Source organism: Staurois parvus, unplaced genomic scaffold (genome assembly GCF_062004578.1).
Source record: "Staurois parvus isolate SC_StPar_1 unplaced genomic scaffold, SC_StPar_1.0 ptg000279l, whole genome shotgun sequence".
Classification (NCBI taxonomy): domain Eukaryota; kingdom Metazoa; phylum Chordata; class Amphibia; order Anura; family Ranidae; genus Staurois; species Staurois parvus.
In genome coordinates, this window is record NW_028318075.1 from 137,774 (window position 1) to 156,411 (window position 18,638).

Consider the following 18,638-nt stretch of genomic DNA (forward strand, 5'->3'; position numbering starts at 1 on the left):
ACTTTTATTTTATTTTTTCAGAGTGTGTTAGTATGGTTAACAAAACATGGTCTGCAGCCATAGGGTCTTATTCTACCCTTCTCAACTGAGGAAATCATTGAGAGATGGGAGACTGCATTTTGTGATCTCCCACAGGGGTGATTAATAACACTGTGGAAGACAATACTGATTTTTTAAATTCTGATTGACAAATACTGAAGAAATTGCTGTTTACTGCACTTTTGATTTGGTTAACTTCAGAAGTTGATCAGCGAACCCTTAAAGCATATATATGGTCAAAATGTGAAATCATATATTCATTTCCACATTGCATTTTAATTATTTCTAGCCTACACATTTCATAGAGCTTGCTTTCTCAGATCACAGATTACTGACAAAGGGTAATGGGATAGACTTATTAACTACAGCAATGCCTGGAGGACACACTGAAGGTCTGGGACAGGCAGAATGTGCCTTTATTTGCTCAAAGCCTAAATCCCAACTCTAACCAACATATTCCATAAGGGTAGAGTCCGGAAGGGTATAACCTCTGTCAGACTTTTTATTGCTTTCTGTGTGCCAGTATATCCTTTCACTTCTCGGAGAACACAGAAATCCAAAAACCAAATATAGGTTTTAAACTACCCTCACTAAACAAAAATGATTTAATTGTTGTCTGAATTCTGATGGAGAATTTCTCTTTACTTCTTTCCCAGGTGGCCCTACAGGAAATAAACGAACATTTCTTCAATTGGGTCACAGACCACAATAAAATCCTGATAACGTTTGTACCTATTCACCATTCTAGCCAATTTCTTTTTAAAAAGGGGGTTTGCCTGAAAGTGTGCTTTCATTTTTAGTTTTAACTGGAGTAGAACATACAGCAATAACCACATGTCCACTGTGTAGCATAAATGCTGGTTTGGAGCCGGTCATAAGCATTAGCAATTAGGCAGCTTCACCCTATCATGAACCCTATCTTTCTATATATGAAACGGCTGCTAGTGATAGGTGGGCTGAATGAAGTTGCTACCTGTGTGATAAGACTCAGGAAGCAGCACACTGGCAAGTCCTAAACTTAAATTATCTACATCAGTCATTCTCAACAAGGGTTCCATGGAATCCTAGGGTTCCTCCAAAGGTTGCTAGAAATTCCTTGAGCTCTGCCTGATTGACCTCCCATCTGATTTTGCGTCAAATGCCAACAATGTAAGAGGAACAGTCTTCTCACTGAGCACCAATGTAAGAGGCATTCTTCCCACTGACCCCTGATAAATTAATTTTAGCAGGGGTTGCCTGGGACCTGAAAATTAATTAAAAGTTTCTCCTTAATGTGAAAGGTAGAGAAAGGCTGCTTTACATATTTAGCACATGAAAGGGGTAAAATATATCTTTTTTAACTCCTTCCCGCCGGTGCCTCCCGGCCCTTTAAGAGTTTCAGAAGGCGGGACGGGCAGGGTTTAGGGATCATGTGACCGCCGTGACGCGTCGTCACGGCGGTCACATGATCGGGAAAGGTCCCAATCGAAAGAGCAGACCGGGACCTTTCCGTGAGTAGCGGACATATGTGCTGGGAGCGCGCAGGGTGCATGCTCTCAGTACATATGTTTTTTGTTAATTGCACGCAAATGTGCGGCCGCTCGGCGTCTAGGCCCAGACGTGGGGAGGCTGCACATTTGTGTGCGGCCGGCGTGAAGAGGTTAAAGTTACAATTAACTTTTATAGGATACATTTTTTTCAAACTTCATATTTTCGGTTTGGGTGGATGTAGATGTATCCATTCATCTGCTACTGTAGATTTTTATAACACTCAGTGATAGTGGGGAGGTTTTCCACCATATATTTTGGTCCTTTCCTTTTCTCTGCAGTTACAGCTTAGCTCTCTTGATTTCATGCCAAGTTCTGTGATTTCACCCTATCTTAACTCCTTCCCACCTAATGGTGAAACTAATGTTAATGCCTAAGCAGAATTTTGCAACTTTGACATGTGTTAGTAAAACCATATATATCATCACAACTACTTTGTGCATACAGGTGGATTATACCTTGTTTTTTTTTCAGGACAAATTGGGCTTTCATTTTGTGGTAAATGGTAATGGATATTTCCAGATTTTTTTAATCAGAGGAAAACTGGACCAAAATAGTAAAAAAAAATCATTTTTTTAATTTAGCTGTATATTTCTTGTTACTACCATAACCTACCACCAAAGATCAACGCAAAATAAATTCTGCTCCTAGCGATCAGAGAGATACCACATATGTGTATGTTAGTTGTTTGTATCTGTAGTAAGGCCCATAAACAATAGTGCACATTTTGCTTTTTTTATCCTACCCAAAATACACTGACACTAACAATAATTTAAAAATTGAAAATAAAAAAATCCTGCCCAAAAGAAATTGGCCATGACTTTTGACCATGACCTTGAACTTTGACCCTTACACTAACCTTGGCATTGACCTAGATCAAACCTTGATCTAGGTATATTTTCTTTATTTTTTATTATTATTAATTATTTTCATTTTTTTTACAAACAGTTCTTTATTTTTATCTCTCTGTGAACAGAGAGAGATACAATGTATCTCTCCTCTCCATTCGCAGAGAGACAAAAACAGAGGGGCGGGCTTCACAGTAACTGATCACTGTGATAGCCAGTCAGAGGCTATCACAGCGATCAGGTGACCGTTAGTACAGGACCCAGAGCTCCCAGCTCCCAGTGCTGGGAACGTGCATATGGTATGCATATGTGGTCCTACAGAAAAAAAATCCCAAACCAGTGGGGCCGCATATATGCGGACGCTTGGTGCCAAGGGGTTAAAGACCAGCTTCACTGCTATGTTAACTGTGTGGAATCAATTTTCACTCATTTTAGCATATTTATAGCTTTCATTTTAACATTTACTCTTTGCACACAACTGTGTCAAACTCAGGGTTCTGGTATTAGTTGAAGTCAATTTCCTGGTTGAATGACACCAGTTTTGCCCAACCCTCTACTGTAAGCACAGGAAGTTATGGACACACCTTTGATCCTTAAGACTACATCATCGTCATGCTGTCTGTGTTCACTGTGCACATATAAAAGTAGAAATACAGTGTAACCCACCCAAAGCTGGTAACTAAGGGACAATGGTAGTCATATAACCCAGATGTAATCAACTTTTATAGGTATTACAATCAAAACTTATTAAACATTGAATGCAGAGATCCTCATGTTGGGCTATTGATATGGGGACACCAGAAAGAAACATTGAGATGGACCAAACTTGTGATGACCAGGGGGAACACACCATTATCAGAGACCAAGGGGTGAGGGTATCTTTCACACACAACTGAGAAACAAGGAATCATCCTTTAAAACTGCTCACAATGCTGATTTATAGAAGCACATTTGTGATTGTGAAGAGAAGAGGTGAAATTTTAACATAAAAGTCCAAATGTGTTTACACCTTATTCATTAGCATTGACTTACCAAAATGTGAAGGGTTTCAGATACATGGATTATCTCTTCAACTTCAGTGTCAAAAAAAGAAATGCTGGCTAAGATATAGCTGTGACAAGTGTGGAGTAATTGGAGCCAGGGCAGAGTATCCCGCATAGCTTTCACCTAACATAATAAATGATCACATGAAAAAGTCACAATACAAGTAACAGTTCTTTTAAACAAAAAGTGTTATACAAAGGTATAGCTAAAGTGGAACGTAGCCCATAACAACTTGATAAACAATAATGTTCTTTAGCAAGAAACTTACATTCCACATAATTAATTATGCTACCAAAATTAGTGTGTGCTGTAAAGTGCCTCCAGCATTGCTCCTGTTTCTTCTTGCTGTAGGCTGCCATTTTACTGAAGCCCAGAGTTCGGAGCAGCAGTAAACCTTTAGGCTGTCAGAAGACTGGCCTCTACAAATTCGGCACAGTGCCTAAAATTAGAGAGCACCTGAGCATGTATAGAGCAGGGTTAAACAGTGTATTACTAAATTGTAAAGAGTATATTTTTATTGTTTTAGCTATACCTGCAAAAGAGGCCAGCCTGAACTGATCTAACAGGACTTTATTTTTTGACTAAAGTTCCACTTTAAGCTGTTCTGGGCCTTGTGAAAATAGGAGCAAGGGTCCCATGCTATCTCATCATACACGATGTACCAAATTGGAAGCATAAAAGTATACTCTAGCTATGGGTGAGAGGTGCACAGAACATCCTGGGGCCTATATGTCACTGTTTTTCATACCCTTTTATCATCTGTGAGCTCATACTTCGTTCTGTACAGAATAAAATGCTTATCTTACCTTCTCACCCCATTTGCCCCTCTTTCTCTTATGCTGTCCATTAGAGATGAGCGAATCGAAGTATCCGAAGTGGAATTCGAGTCGAATATCGGAAAAATTTCGATTCGTGCCGAATCCGAAAAACAGCCTAATTCGGACGCGCGAATCGAAATTTTTCCGAAAATGGCGGCTGACATGTGCGGCGACGGAGCGGGGATGTCGGGGAAGGCGCGCAGACAAGGCGCGCTGCCCCATAATGCATTCCTCAACGACATGTGATCGCATCAGCCAATCAGCAGCCAGCCAGCCAGCACTGTGTAATGGTCGAGGTATATATAGCGGCCATTTTGGAAATCTTCATTTGCCTGCAGTCATTGAACAGAGGCAGACCGCTCTGTACTAGGGACAGGGACAGAGTTAGGGCCACAGAAACGAGAATTGGGGACAGAGAGAAGTTACTTAGGGACAGAGAACCATTACTCAGGGACACAGACTTGTTAATGAGGGCCACAGAATCGTTATTTAGGGACAAAGAAACGCTAGTTAGGGCCACAGAATTCATACTCAGGGACAGACAGAATTGTTACTCAGTGCCAGAGAATTGTTACTTAGGGCCACAGAAACGTTATTAGGGCCACAGAATTTTTACTCAGGGACAGACAGAATTGTTACTGAGTGCCAGAGAATTGTTACTCAGGGACAGACAGAATTGTTACTGAGTGCCAGAGAATTCTTACTCAGGGCCACAGAATTCATTCTCAGGGACAGACAGAATTGTTACTCAGGGACAGACAGAATTGTTACTGAGTGCCAGAGAATTGTTACTCAGGGACAGACAGAATTGTTACTGAGTGCCAGAGAATTGTTACTCAGGGACAGACAGAATTGTTACTGAGTGCCAGAGAATTGTTACTCAGGGACAGACAGAATTGTTACTGAGTGCCAGAGAATTGTTACTCAGGGACAGACAGAATTGTTACTGAGTGCCAGAGAATTGTTACTCAGGGACAGACAGAATTGTTACTGAGTGCCAGAGAATTGTTACTCAGGGACAGACAGAATTGTTACTGAGTGCCAGAGAATTGTTACTCAGGGACAGACAGAATTGTTACTGAGTGCCAGAGAATTGTTACTCGCACAGACACAAAATTGTTACTTGCACAGACACAGAATTGTTACTCGCACAGACACAGAATTGTTACTCAGGGCCACAGAATTCATACTCAGGGACAGACAGAATTGTTACTGAGTGCCAGAGAATTGTTACTCAGGGACAGACAGAATTGTTACTGAGTGCCAGAGAATTGTTACTCAGGGACAGACAGAATTGTTACTGAGTGCCAGAGAATTGTTACTCGCACAGACACAAAATTGTTACTTGCACAGACACAGAATTGTTACTCGCACAGACACAGAATTGTTACTCAGGGCCACAGAATTCATACTCAGGGACAGACAGAATTGTTACTGAGTGCCAGAGAATTGTTACTCAGGGACAGACAGAATTGTTACTGAGTGCCAGAGAATTGTTACTCAGGGACAGACAGAATTGTTACTGAGTGCCAGAGAATTGTTACTCGCACAGACACAAAATTGTTACTTGCACAGACACAGAATTGTTACTCGCACAGACACAGAATTGTTACTCAGGGCCACAGAATTCATACTCAGGGATAGACAGAATTGTTACTGAGTGCCAGAGAATTGTTACTCAGGGACAGACAGAATTGTTACTGAGTGCCAGAGAATTGTTACTCAGGGACAGACAGAATTGTTACTGAGTGCCAGAGAATTGTTACTCGCACAGACACAAAATTGTTACTTGCACAGACACAGAATTGTTACTCGCACAGACACAGAATTGTTACTCAGGGCCACAGAATTCATACTCAGGGACAGACAGAATTGTTACTGAGTGCCAGAGAATTGTTACTCAGGGACAGACAGAATTGTTACTGAGTGCCAGAGAATTGTTACTCAGGGACAGACAGAATTGTTACTGAGTGCCAGAGATTTGTTACTCGCACAGACACAAAATTGTTACTTGCACAGACACAGAATTGTTACTCGCACAGACACAGAATTGTTACTCAGGGCCACAGAATTCATACTCAGGGACAGACAGAATTGTTACTGAGTGCCAGAGAATTGTTACTCAGGGACAGACAGAATTGTTACTGAGTGCCAGAGAATTGTTACTCAGGGACAGACAGAATTGTTACTGAGTGCCAGAGAATTGTTACTCAGGGACAGACAGAATTGTTACTGAGTGCCAGAGAATTGTTACTCAGGGACAGACAGAATTGTTACTGAGTGCCAGAGAATTGTTACTCGCACAGACACAAAATTGTTACTTGCACAGACACAGAATTGTTACTCGCACAGACACAGAATTGTTACTCAGGGCCACAGAATTCATACTCAGGGACAGACAGAATTGTTACTGAGTGCCAGAGAATTGTTACTCAGGGACAGACAGAATTGTTACTGAGTGCCAGAGAATTGTTACTCAGGGACAGACAGAATTGTTACTGAGTGCCAGAGATTTGTTACTCGCACAGACACAAAATTGTTACTTGCACAGACACAGAATTGTTACTCGCACAGACACAGAATTGTTACTCAGGGCCACAGAATTCATACTCAGGGACAGACAGAATTGTTACTGAGTGCCAGAGAATTGTTACTCAGGGACAGACAGAATTGTTACTGAGTGCCAGAGAATTGTTACTCAGGGACAGACAGAATTGTTACTGAGTGCCAGAGAATTGTTACTCAGGGACAGACAGAATTGTTACTGAGTGCCAGAGAATTGTTACTCAGGGACAGACAGAATTGTTACTGAGTGCCAGAGAATTGTTACTCGCACAGACACAAAATTGTTACTTGCACAGACACAGAATTGTTACTCGCACAGACACAGAATTGTTACTCAGGGCCACAGAATTCATACTCAGGGATAGACAGAATTGTTACTGAGTGCCAGAGAATTGTTACTCTGGGACAGACAGAATTGTTACTGAGTGCCAGAGAATTGTTACTCAGGGACAGACAGAATTGTTACTGAGTGCCAGAGAATTGTTACTCGCACAGACACAAAATTGTTACTTGCACAGACACAGAATTGTTACTCGCACAGACACAGAATTGTTACTCAGGGCCACAGAATTCATACTCAGGGACAGACAGAATTGTTACTGAGTGCCAGAGAATTGTTACTCAGGGACAGACAGAATTGTTACTGAGTGCCAGAGAATTGTTACTCAGGGACAGACAGAATTGTTACTGAGTGCCAGAGAATTGTTACTCGCACAGACACAAAATTGTTACTTGCACAGACACAGAATTGTTACTCGCACAGACACAGAATTGTTACTCAGGGCCACAGAATTCATACTCAGGGATAGACAGAATTGTTACTGAGTGCCAGAGAATTGTTACTCAGGGACAGACAGAATTGTTACTGAGTGCCAGAGAATTGTTACTCAGGGACAGACAGAATTGTTACTGAGTGCCAGAGAATTGTTACTCGCACAGACACAAAATTGTTACTTGCACAGACACAGAATTGTTACTCGCACAGACACAGAATTGTTACTCAGGGCCACAGAATTCATACTCAGGGACAGACAGAATTGTTACTGAGTGCCAGAGAATTGTTACTCAGGGACAGACAGAATTGTTACTGAGTGCCAGAGAATTGTTACTCGCACAGACACAAAATTGTTACTTGCACAGACACAGAATTGTTACTCGCACAGACACAGAATTGTTACTCAGGGCCACAGAATTCATACTCAGGGACAGACAGAATTGTTACTGAGTGCCAGAGAATTGTTACTCAGGGACAGACAGAATTGTTACTGAGTGCCAGAGAATTGTTACTCGCACAGACACAAAATTGTTACTTGCACAGACACAGAATTGTTACTCGCACAGACACAGAATTGTTACTCGCACAGACACATAATTGTTACTCAGGGCCACAGAATTCATACTCAGGGACAGACAGAATTGTTACTGAGTGCCAGAGAATTGTTACTCAGGGACACCTAATCGTTGAATTAAATAGTATGTCAGACAACATGCAGAGGAGTGGCAGAGGAGGCAATGTTTTAGGAGCGAGCAGACGTGGCAGCAGAGGAAGGGGTCGAGGCAGCAGTATTCGCAGCCAGAGGCCAGTGCTCCCGGTGTCATCCAGCGGTCGTGTCTCCACCGACAACCCTGCCGTCATTGATTGGTTGGCTCGGTCGTCTTCCTCTTCCCAGGTCACCTCTGACACCTACAGCCAACGGTCGGTGGGTACGTCAGACACAACCGTTAGTTGGCATGGCCCGGGACCAAGCCCACTGAAATCACGTGTCCTCTACCTGCCCCTGTCCTTTGCTGTTCCCTCACCAAGCGAAGTATCGCATGCTGTGGGCTCAGCCCCACTGTACAGTGAGGAAGAGCTAACAGAGGGCGGTCAGGAACGGGGGGAGACATCGGCCTTTTCAGCAGCCAAGCGAACAAGTACTGGCGAGGAGAGTGGCTCGGTAGCCGGTCTAGAGACAGGTCTGTCTCCTGACCCAGACGCAGCCGAGGGGGCTAGTAGTGAGGCGGAGACCCTACTTGATGATGAGGAGGTTGATCGCACTTGGCAGCCTCGTCGTCATCAGGCAATTTCTTCCGCATCATCAGGAGAAGAGGGTGGCAGCTTGGCAGCGAGCAAAACAGTCGGTGGGTTGCCCAGGAGACAGCAGCAGGGTCGCATCAGTGTCAGTGGAGCCAAACGTCCACGGAGTAGAGCACCAGCTCCACTGCAGCCTACCACCACGGCCAGTAGTGGTGCCGTTGCGCACGGAGGAAGTAGCAGTCAGCCAGTGAAGAGTAGCGGGGGCAAAGTTTCCTACTCGGTGGTGTGGCAATTTTTCCTCAAGCCGCCCGAGGAAGTAAACGTAGCCGTATGTCGACTATGTGGCCAGAAATGCAAGCGTGGCCAGGGGGCCCATGTTGGGACTACAGCGTTGCGTCAGCATATGCAGCGTCACCATTCGGTGGCCTGGGAAAACCGTGATAAACATACGGCGGTTCTGCCTGCCCCAGCCCCCGCTCCATCACCCGCTCCGTTACTTGCTCCGTCACCCGACGTCGTCAATCGCCCTCTATCAGCCAGTCAAGGCTCCAACACCTCTGCTGAGGGGAGTTGTCGCTCATTGGCATCTTCCGCTCGTTCAGATGCTCCTTCTCCTGCTACTCCTCTTCTCGGATTCCGTCAACAGTCTTTCTTGGAATCCGTATCCAAGAGACAACAGTTTGCGAGCACGCACCCGACGGTGCAAAAGCTGAACGTCCTCCTGTCCAAGTTGCTGGTGCTGCAGTCCCTCCCTTTCCAACTGGTGGACTCAGCACCTTTCCGAGAAATGATGGCTTGTGCCGCGCCGCGGTGGAGAGTGCCAAGCCGTCATTTCTTTGCCCAAAAGGCAGTGCCAGCCCTGCATTCACATGTAGAAGAGATGGTGGGCCAGTCTTTGAGCATGTCGGTCTCTGCCAAAGTGCACGGCAGCGCCGACGTGTGGAGCTGTAACTACGGTCAGGGACAGTACATGTCATTTACGGCCCACTGGGTGAACGTGGTGCCGGCACAGCCGCACCAGCAACTTGGACAGGTCACGACGCTTTTGCCTCCACGTTTGCACGTCCTTGGTCCAGCAAGCATGTCCGCCTCTACCACCTCTTTTTCCGCCGTGTCCTCAGCCGCCACCCCCGTGCCAAGTCCCATTACCCGACCGGCATATCACATGTGCAGGGCGCAACGGTGTCACGCTGTGCTGCACCTGGTATGCCTTGGCGAACGTAGTCACACAGGGGAGGAACTGCTGAGTGTAATGAACAGAGAAATCGACAGATGGCTGTCTCCGCGCAAACTAAAAATCGGAACCATGTTGACTGACAACGGAAAGAACATGGTGTCTGCTCTGCGTCAAGGAAGGTTGTGCCATGCGCCATGCATGGCTCACGTGTTCAATCTGGTTGTCAAGCGGTTCCTAAAATCCACCATCCCACTGCAAGACATCCTTAAAATGTCACGTAAACTGTGCATGCATTTCAGCCATTCCTACACCGCAAAGAACACCCTCATTGAGCTGCAGCGGCAGAACGGAATTCCACAGCATCGCCTGATCTGCGACGTTGCAACAAGGTGGAATTCAACCCTACACATGTTAGACCGCCTTTACGAGCAGCGAAAGGCCATCACCGATTTCCTGATGTTACAAGCGGATAAAGGTACTCCCCTGTGTAACTTAGATGTCAGCCATTGGCAGCTCATGCGTGACACCTGCCGCTTGCTCAGGCCCTTTGAGGAGGCCACGCTATTCGTGAGTCGGCAGGACTATGGGATGAACGACGTCATTCCTCTGTTGCACGTCCTGGAACAAATGCTGTTAACAATGGCTGGTCAGGGTGCGGTAGACGTGGCGCACAGATCTCAACGCCACATGACCCCTGTGGGGGCAGGACAGGAAGAAGAGGAGGAGGTAGAGGAGGACATTTGTGCTCAGGAATTATTGAGTGAAATGGGTGGTTTTTCCACTCAGCGGACAGGAGTGGAGGAGCAGGAGCATCTGGTAGAGGAGGAGGAGGAGGAGACAGAGGACCCAGACGCACCGTGGCAGTATGCTGTGGAGATGGAGGCAGGGAGTCCCTCGCATTCCTTGGCACAAATGGCCCATAGCATGCTCGGTTGCTTGCGTAGCGACAGCCGAATAATAACCATCAGACAGAGGGATGACTTTTGGCTGTCCACCTTGTTGGACCCTCGCTACCGGTCCAAAATGGTGGCCTTTTTCACACCTGCTGAGAGGGAGGCCAAAATTACGTACTATAAAAACCACCTATGTAGTCAGTTGGTCTCTGCCTTTGTGCGCCAACGTCCATCCTCAGACACTGTGGGCCCTGTGCGCTCGCGTTCCGCTGGCATGGCAGCAGGGGAGGGGTGGGGTGGTAGGAGCAGTGGCAGCTCCACCAGCAGTGGCTGCCTCAGTCTGCAGTCGATGATGAGTAGCTTTCTTCACCAGCGCAGTGAGGAAACTACTAACCAGCCGCAGCAGCAGCAGCAGCATCAGGTGGACCTGGAGCAGGAGCTCAAACAACAGGCTTGGGCCTACTTGGACAGCACCCTGCCAACCGAGGTAGACAATCCCCTTGACTACTGGGCAACGAAACTTGACCTTTGGCCCCAACTAGCTGAATTTGCCCTTGAAAGGCTGTCATGCCCGGCCAGTAGCGTGGCATCGGAGCGCGTGTTTAGTGCGGCAGGAGGTATTGTAACTCCGCGGAGGACACGACTGTCCACCCAAAGTGTGGAGAGACTCACGTTTGTGAAAATGAATCAGGCGTGGATTAGTCTGGATTTCAAACCACCAGTTCCTGACACAACTGACTAAATCCGCCATGAATCATGCCTCAAACATGTGCCACTTTCAGGTCTCCTCACACTGCTGGTGTGTTTAATTTTTTGACATAGGGTGCTGGCAGATTACGGGCCTCCTATAGCTGCTGCCAGGCCCCTAATCTGCCATGGGCCCCTATATACCGCCTCCTCATGCTGCTGCCAAGTCCAGAGTCTGTCATGGGTCCCTGTATGGCCTCCCATTGCTGCTGTCTCCATCGCCACACTCTGCTGCCATGTGCCACTTTCAGGTCTCTTCACACTGCTGGTGTGTTTAATTTTTTGACATAGGGTGCAGGCAGATTACGGGCCTCACATAGCTGCTGCCAGGCCCCTAATCTGCCATGGGCCCCTATATACCGCCTCCTCATGCTGCTGCCAAGTCTAGAGTCTGTCATGGGTCCCTGTACGGCCTCCCATTGCTGCTGTCTCCATCGCCACACTCTGCTGCCATGTGCCACTTTCAGGTCTCTTCACACTGCTGGTGTGTTAAATTTTTTGACATAGGGTGCAGGCAGATTACGGGCCTCACATAGCTGCTGCCAGGCCCCTAATCTGCCATGGGCCCCTATATACCGCCTCCTCATGCTGCTGCCAAGTCTAGAGTCTGTCATGGGTCCCTGTACGGCCTCCCATTGCTGCTGTCTCCATCGCCACACTCTGCTGCCATGTGCCACTTTCAGGTCTCTTCACACTGCTGGTGTGTTAAATTTTTTGACATAGGGTGCAGGCAGATTACGGGCCTCACATAGCTGCTGCCAGGCCCCTAATCTGCCATGGGCCCCTATATACCGCCTCCTCATGCTGCTGCCAAGTCTAGAGTCTCTCATGGGTCCCTGTACGGCCTCCCATTGCTGCTGTCTCCATCGCCACACTCTGCTGCCATGTGCCACTTTCAGGTCTCTTCACACTGCTGGTGTGTTAAATTTTTTGACATAGGGTGCAGGCAGATTACGGGCCTCACATAGCTGCTGCCAGGCCCCTAATCTGCCATGGGCCCCTATATACCGCCTCCTCATGCTGCTGCCAAGTCTAGAGTCTCTCATGGGTCCCTGTACGGCCTCCCATTGCTGCTGTCTCCATCGCCACACTCTGCTGCCATGTGCCACTTTCAGGTCTCTTCACACTGCTGGTGTGTTAAATTTTTTGACATAGGGTGCAGGCAGATTACGGGCCTCACATAGCTGCTGCCAGGCCCCTAATCTGCCATGGGCCCCTATATACCGCCTCCTCATGCTGCTGCCAAGTCCAGAGTCTCTCATGGGTCCCTGTACGGCCTCCCATTGCTGCTGTCTCCATCGCCACACTCTGCTGCCATGTGCCACTTTCAGGTCTCTTCACACTGCTGGTGTGTTAAATTTTTTGACATAGGGTGCAGGCAGATTACGGGCCTCACATAGCTGCTGCCAGGCCCCTAATCTGCCATGGGCCCCTATATACCGCCTCCTCATGCTGCTGCCAAGTCTAGAGTCTCTCATGGGTCCCTGTACGGCCTCCCATTGCTGCTGTCTCCATCGCCACACTCTGCTGCCATGTGCCACTTTCAGGTCTCTTCACACTGCTGGTGTGTTAAATTTTTTGACATAGGGTGCAGGCAGATTACGGGCCTCACATAGCTGCTGCCAGGCCCCTAATCTGCCATGGGCCCCTATATACCGCCTCCTCATGCTGCTGCCAAGTCTAGAGTCTGTCATGGGTCCCTGTACGGCCTCCCATTGCTGCTGTCTCCATCGCCACACTCTGCTGCCATGTGCCACTTTCAGGTCTCTTCACACTGCTGGTGTGTTAAATTTTTTGACATAGGGTGCAGGCAGATTACGGGCCTCACATAGCTGCTGCCAGGCCCCTAATCTGCCATGGGCCCCTATATACCGCCTCCTCATGCTGCTGCCAAGTCTAGAGTCTGTCATGGGTCCCTGTACGGCCTCCCATTGCTGCTGTCTCCATCGCCACACTCTGCTGCCATGTGCCACTTTCAGGTCTCTTCACACTGCTGGTGTGTTAAATTTTTTGACATAGGGTGCAGGCAGATTACGGGCCTCACATAGCTGCTGCCAGGCCCCTAATCTGCCATGGGCCCCTATATACCGCCTCCTCATGCTGCTGCCAAGTCTAGAGTCTCTCATGGGTCCCTGTACGGCCTCCCATTGCTGCTGTCTCCATCGCCACACTCTGCTGCCATGTGCCACTTTCAGGTCTCTTCACACTGCTGGTGTGTTAAATTTTTTGACATAGGGTGCAGGCAGATTACGGGCCTCACATAGCTGCTGCCAGGCCCCTAATCTGCCATGGGCCCCTATATACCGCCTCCTCATGCTGCTGCCAAGTCTAGAGTCTCTCATGGGTCCCTGTACGGCCTCCCATTGCTGCTGTCTCCATCGCCACACTCTGCTGCCATGTGCCACTTTCAGGTCTCTTCACACTGCTGGTGTGTTAAATTTTTTGACATAGGGTGCAGGCAGATTACGGGCCTCACATAGCTGCTGCCAGGCCCCTAATCTGCCATGGGCCCCTATATACCGCCTCCTCATGCTGCTGCCAAGTCCAGAGTCTGTCATGGGTCCCTGTACGGCCTCCCATTGCTGCTGTCTCCATCGCCACACTCTGCTGCCATGTGCCACTTTCAGGTCTCTTCACACTGCTGGTGTGTTTAATTTTTTGACATAGGGTGCAGGCAGATTACGGGCCTCACATAGCTGCTGCCAGGCCCCTAATCTGCCATGGGCCCCTATATACCGCCTCCTCATGCTGCTGCCAAGTCTAGAGTCTCTCATGGGTCCCTGTACGGCCTCCCATTGCTGCTGTCTCCATCGCCACACTCTGCTGCCATGTGCCACTTTCAGGTCTCTTCACACTGCTGGTGTGTTAAATTTTTTGACATAGGGTGCAGGCAGATTACGGGCCTCACATAGCTGCTGCCAGGCCCCTAATCTGCCATGGGCCCCTATATACCGCCTCCTCATGCTGCTGCCAAGTCTAGAGTCTCTCATGGGTCCCTGTACGGCCTCCCATTGCTGCTGTCTCCATCGCCACACTCTGCTGCCATGTGCCACTTTCAGGTCTCTTCACACTGCTGGTGTGTTAAATTTTTTGACATAGGGTGCAGGCAGATTACGGGCCTCACATAGCTGCTGCCAGGCCCCTAATCTGCCATGGGCCCCTATATACCGCCTCCTCATGCTGCTGCCAAGTCTAGAGTCTGTCATGGGTCCCTGTACGGCCTCCCATTGCTGCTGTCTCCATCGCCACACTCTGCTGCCATGTGCCACTTTCAGGTCTCTTCACACTGCTGGTGTGTTAAATTTTTTGACATAGGGTGCAGGCAGATTACGGGCCTCACATAGCTGCTGCCAGGCCCCTAATCTGCCATGGGCCCCTATATACCGCCTCCTCATGCTGCTGCCAAGTCTAGAGTCTGTCATGGGTCCCTGTACGGCCTCCCATTGCTGCTGTCTCCATCGCCACACTCTGCTGCCATGTGCCACTTTCAGGTCTCTTCACACTGCTGGTGTGTTAAATTTTTTGACATAGGGTGCAGGCAGATTACGGGCCTCACATAGCTGCTGCCAGGCCCCTAATCTGCCATGGGCCCCTATATACCGCCTCCTCATGCTGCTGCCAAGTCTAGAGTCTCTCATGGGTCCCTGTACGGCCTCCCATTGCTGCTGTCTCCATCGCCACACTCTGCTGCCATGTGCCACTTTCAGGTCTCTTCACACTGCTGGTGTGTTAAATTTTTTGACATAGGGTGCAGGCAGATTACGGGCCTCACATAGCTGCTGCCAGGCCCCTAATCTGCCATGGGCCCCTATATACCGCCTCCTCATGCTGCTGCCAAGTCTAGAGTCTCTCATGGGTCCCTGTACGGCCTCCCATTGCTGCTGTCTCCATCGCCACACTCTGCTGCCATGTGCCACTTTCAGGTCTCTTCACACTGCTGGTGTGTTTAATTTTTTGACATAGGGTGCAGGCAGATTACGGGCCTCACATAGCTGCTGCCAGGCCCCTAATCTGCCATGGGCCCCTATATACCGCCTCCTCATGCTGCTGCCAAGTCCAGAGTCTCTCATGGGTCCCTGTACGGCCTCCCATTGCTGCTGTCTCCATCGCCACACTCTGCTGCCATGTGCCACTTTCAGGTCTCTTCACACTGCTGGTGTGTTTAATTTTTTGACATAGGGTGCAGGCAGATTACGGGCCTCACATAGCTGCTGCCAGGCCCCTAATCTGCCATGGGCCCCTATATACCGCCTCCTCATGCTGCTGCCAAGTCTAGAGTCTGTCATGGGTCCCTGTACGGCCTCCCATTGCTGCTGTCTCCATCGCCACACTCTGCTGCCATGTGCCACTTTCAGGTCTCTTCACACTGCTGGTGTGTTAAATTTTTAGACATAGGGTGCAGGCAGATTACGGGCCTCACATAGCTGCTGCCAGGCCCCTAATCTGCCATGGGCCCCTATATACCGCCTCCTCATGCTGCTGCCAAGTCCAGAGTCTGTCATGGGTCCCTGTAAGGCCTCCCATTGCTGCTGTCTCCATCGCCACACTCTGCTGCCATGTGCCACTTTCAGGTCTCTTCACACTGCTGGTGTGTTTAATTTTTTGACATAGGGTGCAGGCAGATTACGGGCCTCACATAGCTGCTGCCAGGCCCCTAATCTGCCATGGGCCCCTATATACCGCCTCCTCATGCTGCTGCCAAGTCTAGAGTCTCTCATGGGTCCCTGTACGGCCTCCCATTGCTGCTGTCTCCATCGCCACACTCTGCTGCCATGTGCCACTTTCAGGTCTCTTCACACTGCTGGTGTGTTAAATTTTTTGACATAGGGTGCAGGCAGATTACGGGCCTCACATAGCTGCTGCCAGGCCCCTAATCTGCCATGGGCCCCTATATACCGCCTCCTCATGCTGCTGCCAAGTCTAGAGTCTCTCATGGGTCCCTGTACGGCCTCCCATTGCTGCTGTCTCCATCGCCACACTCTGCTGCCATGTGCCACTTTCAGGTCTCTTCACACTGCTGGTGTGTTAAATTTTTTGACATAGGGTGCAGGCAGATTACGGGCCTCACATAGCTGCTGCCAGGCCCCTAATCTGCCATGGGCCCCTATATACCGCCTCCTCATGCTGCTGCCAAGTCCAGAGTCTGTCATGGGTCCCTGTACGGCCTCCCATTGCTGCTGTCTCCATCGCCACACTCTGCTGCCATGTGCCACTTTCAGGTCTCTTCACACTGCTGGTGTGTTTAATTTTTTGACATAGGGTGCAGGCAGATTACGGGCCTCACATAGCTGCTGCCAGGCCCCTAATCTGCCATGGGCCCCTATATACCGCCTCCTCATGCTGCTGCCAAGTCTAGAGTCTGTCATGGGTCCCTGTACGGCCTCCCATTGCTGCTGTCTCCATCGCCACACTCTGCTGCCATGTGCCACTTTCAGGTCTCTTCACACTGCTGGTGTGTTAAATTTTTTGACATAGGGTGCAGGCAGATTACGGGCCTCACATAGCTGCTGCCAGGCCCCTAATCTGCCATGGGCCCCTATATACCGCCTCCTCATGCTGCTGCCAAGTCTAGAGTCTCTCATGGGTCCCTGTACGGCCTCCCATTGCTGCTGTCTCCATCGCCACACTCTGCTGCCATGTGCCACTTTCAGGTCTCTTCACACTGCTGGTGTGTTAAATTTTTTGACATAGGGTGCAGGCAGATTACGGGCCTCACATAGCTGCTGCCAGGCCCCTAATCTGCCATGGGCCCCTATATACCGCCTCCTCATGCTGCTGCCAAGTCCAGAGTCTGTCATGGGTCCCTGTACGGCCTCCCATTGCTGCTGTCTCCATCGCCACACTCTGCTGCCATGTGCCACTTTCAGGTCTCTTCACACTGCTGGTGTGTTAAATTTTTGGACATAGGGTGCAGGCAGATTACGGGCCTCACATAGCTGCTGCCAGGCCCCTAATCTGCCATGGGCCCCTATATACCGCCTCCTCATGCTGCTGCCAAGTCTAGAGTCTCTCATGGGTCCCTGTACGGCCTCCCATTGCTGCTGTCTCCATCGCCACACTCTGCTGCCATGTGCCACTTTCAGGTCTCTTCACACTGCTGGTGTGTTAAATTTTTTGACATAGGGTGCAGGCAGATTACGGGCCTCACATAGCTGCTGCCAGACATGTAATCTGCCATGGGCCCCCGTACCGACTCCTCATGCTGTGACGTTGCAACAAGGTGGAATTCAACCCTACATATGTTAGACCGCCTTTACGAACAGCTAAAGGCCATCACAGATTTCCTGATGTTAAAAGCGGATAAAGGTACTCCCTGTGTAACTTAGATGTCAGCCATTGGCAGCTCATGTGTGACACCTGCGCTTGCTCAGGCCCTTTGAGGAGGCCACGCTATTCGTGAGTCGGCAGGACTATGGGATGAATGAGGTCAAATCGGCCATGGGCGCCCGTACCGCCTGTTCACGCTGATGCTGGTCCCACAGTGTGACCTGGGTCCCTGTACGGCCTCCCATTGCTTCCACTCTGCCATGTGCCACTTTGAAATCTCCTCACACTCCTGCGGTTGTCCATTTTGTCATAGGTTGCTGGCAGATTACAGGCCTTCCATAGGTGCCACCAAGCCCCATATCGGCCATGGGCCCCCGTACCGCCTGGTCACGCTGCTGCTGGGCCCATAGTGTGACCTGGGTCCCTGTACCGCCTCCCATTGCTCCCACTCTGCCATGTGCCACTTTCAGGTCTCCTCACGCTCCTGCTGGTTTCCATTTTGTCATAGGTTGCTGTATGGCCTCCCATTGCTGCTGCCTCCACCGCCACACTGTGGCTCCAAACACTGGTTTTGGCCCCGTGACTGGCCAAAGGAGTGAAGTGTGCAGTGATTCTAAGATCGACGGCACTCATCTGCATGTCATACTGACAGACAGTATTATTTCTCTTCCCCAGCAGACTCCAAGGGCATTTAAA

The 18,638-nt window shown here is 49.1% G+C and overlaps 1 protein-coding gene and 1 long non-coding RNA gene across 2 annotated transcripts in view; one reads left to right on the forward strand and one right to left on the reverse strand.

Annotated features, from left to right (window-relative positions):
- KCNA7 (potassium voltage-gated channel subfamily A member 7) overlaps positions 1–18,638 on the forward strand; it is a 129,580-nt gene that overhangs the window by 7,173 nt on the left and 103,769 nt on the right. The gene's annotated exons all lie outside the window — the stretch shown is intronic.
- Positions 3,442–18,638, reverse strand: part of LOC149458712 (uncharacterized) — a 61,788-nt gene continuing 46,591 nt past the window's right edge. The window contains exon 3 of the long non-coding RNA XR_016313389.1: positions 3,442–3,581. This is a non-coding gene — a long non-coding RNA (uncharacterized LOC149458712). The remainder of the gene's footprint in view (positions 3,582–18,638) is intronic.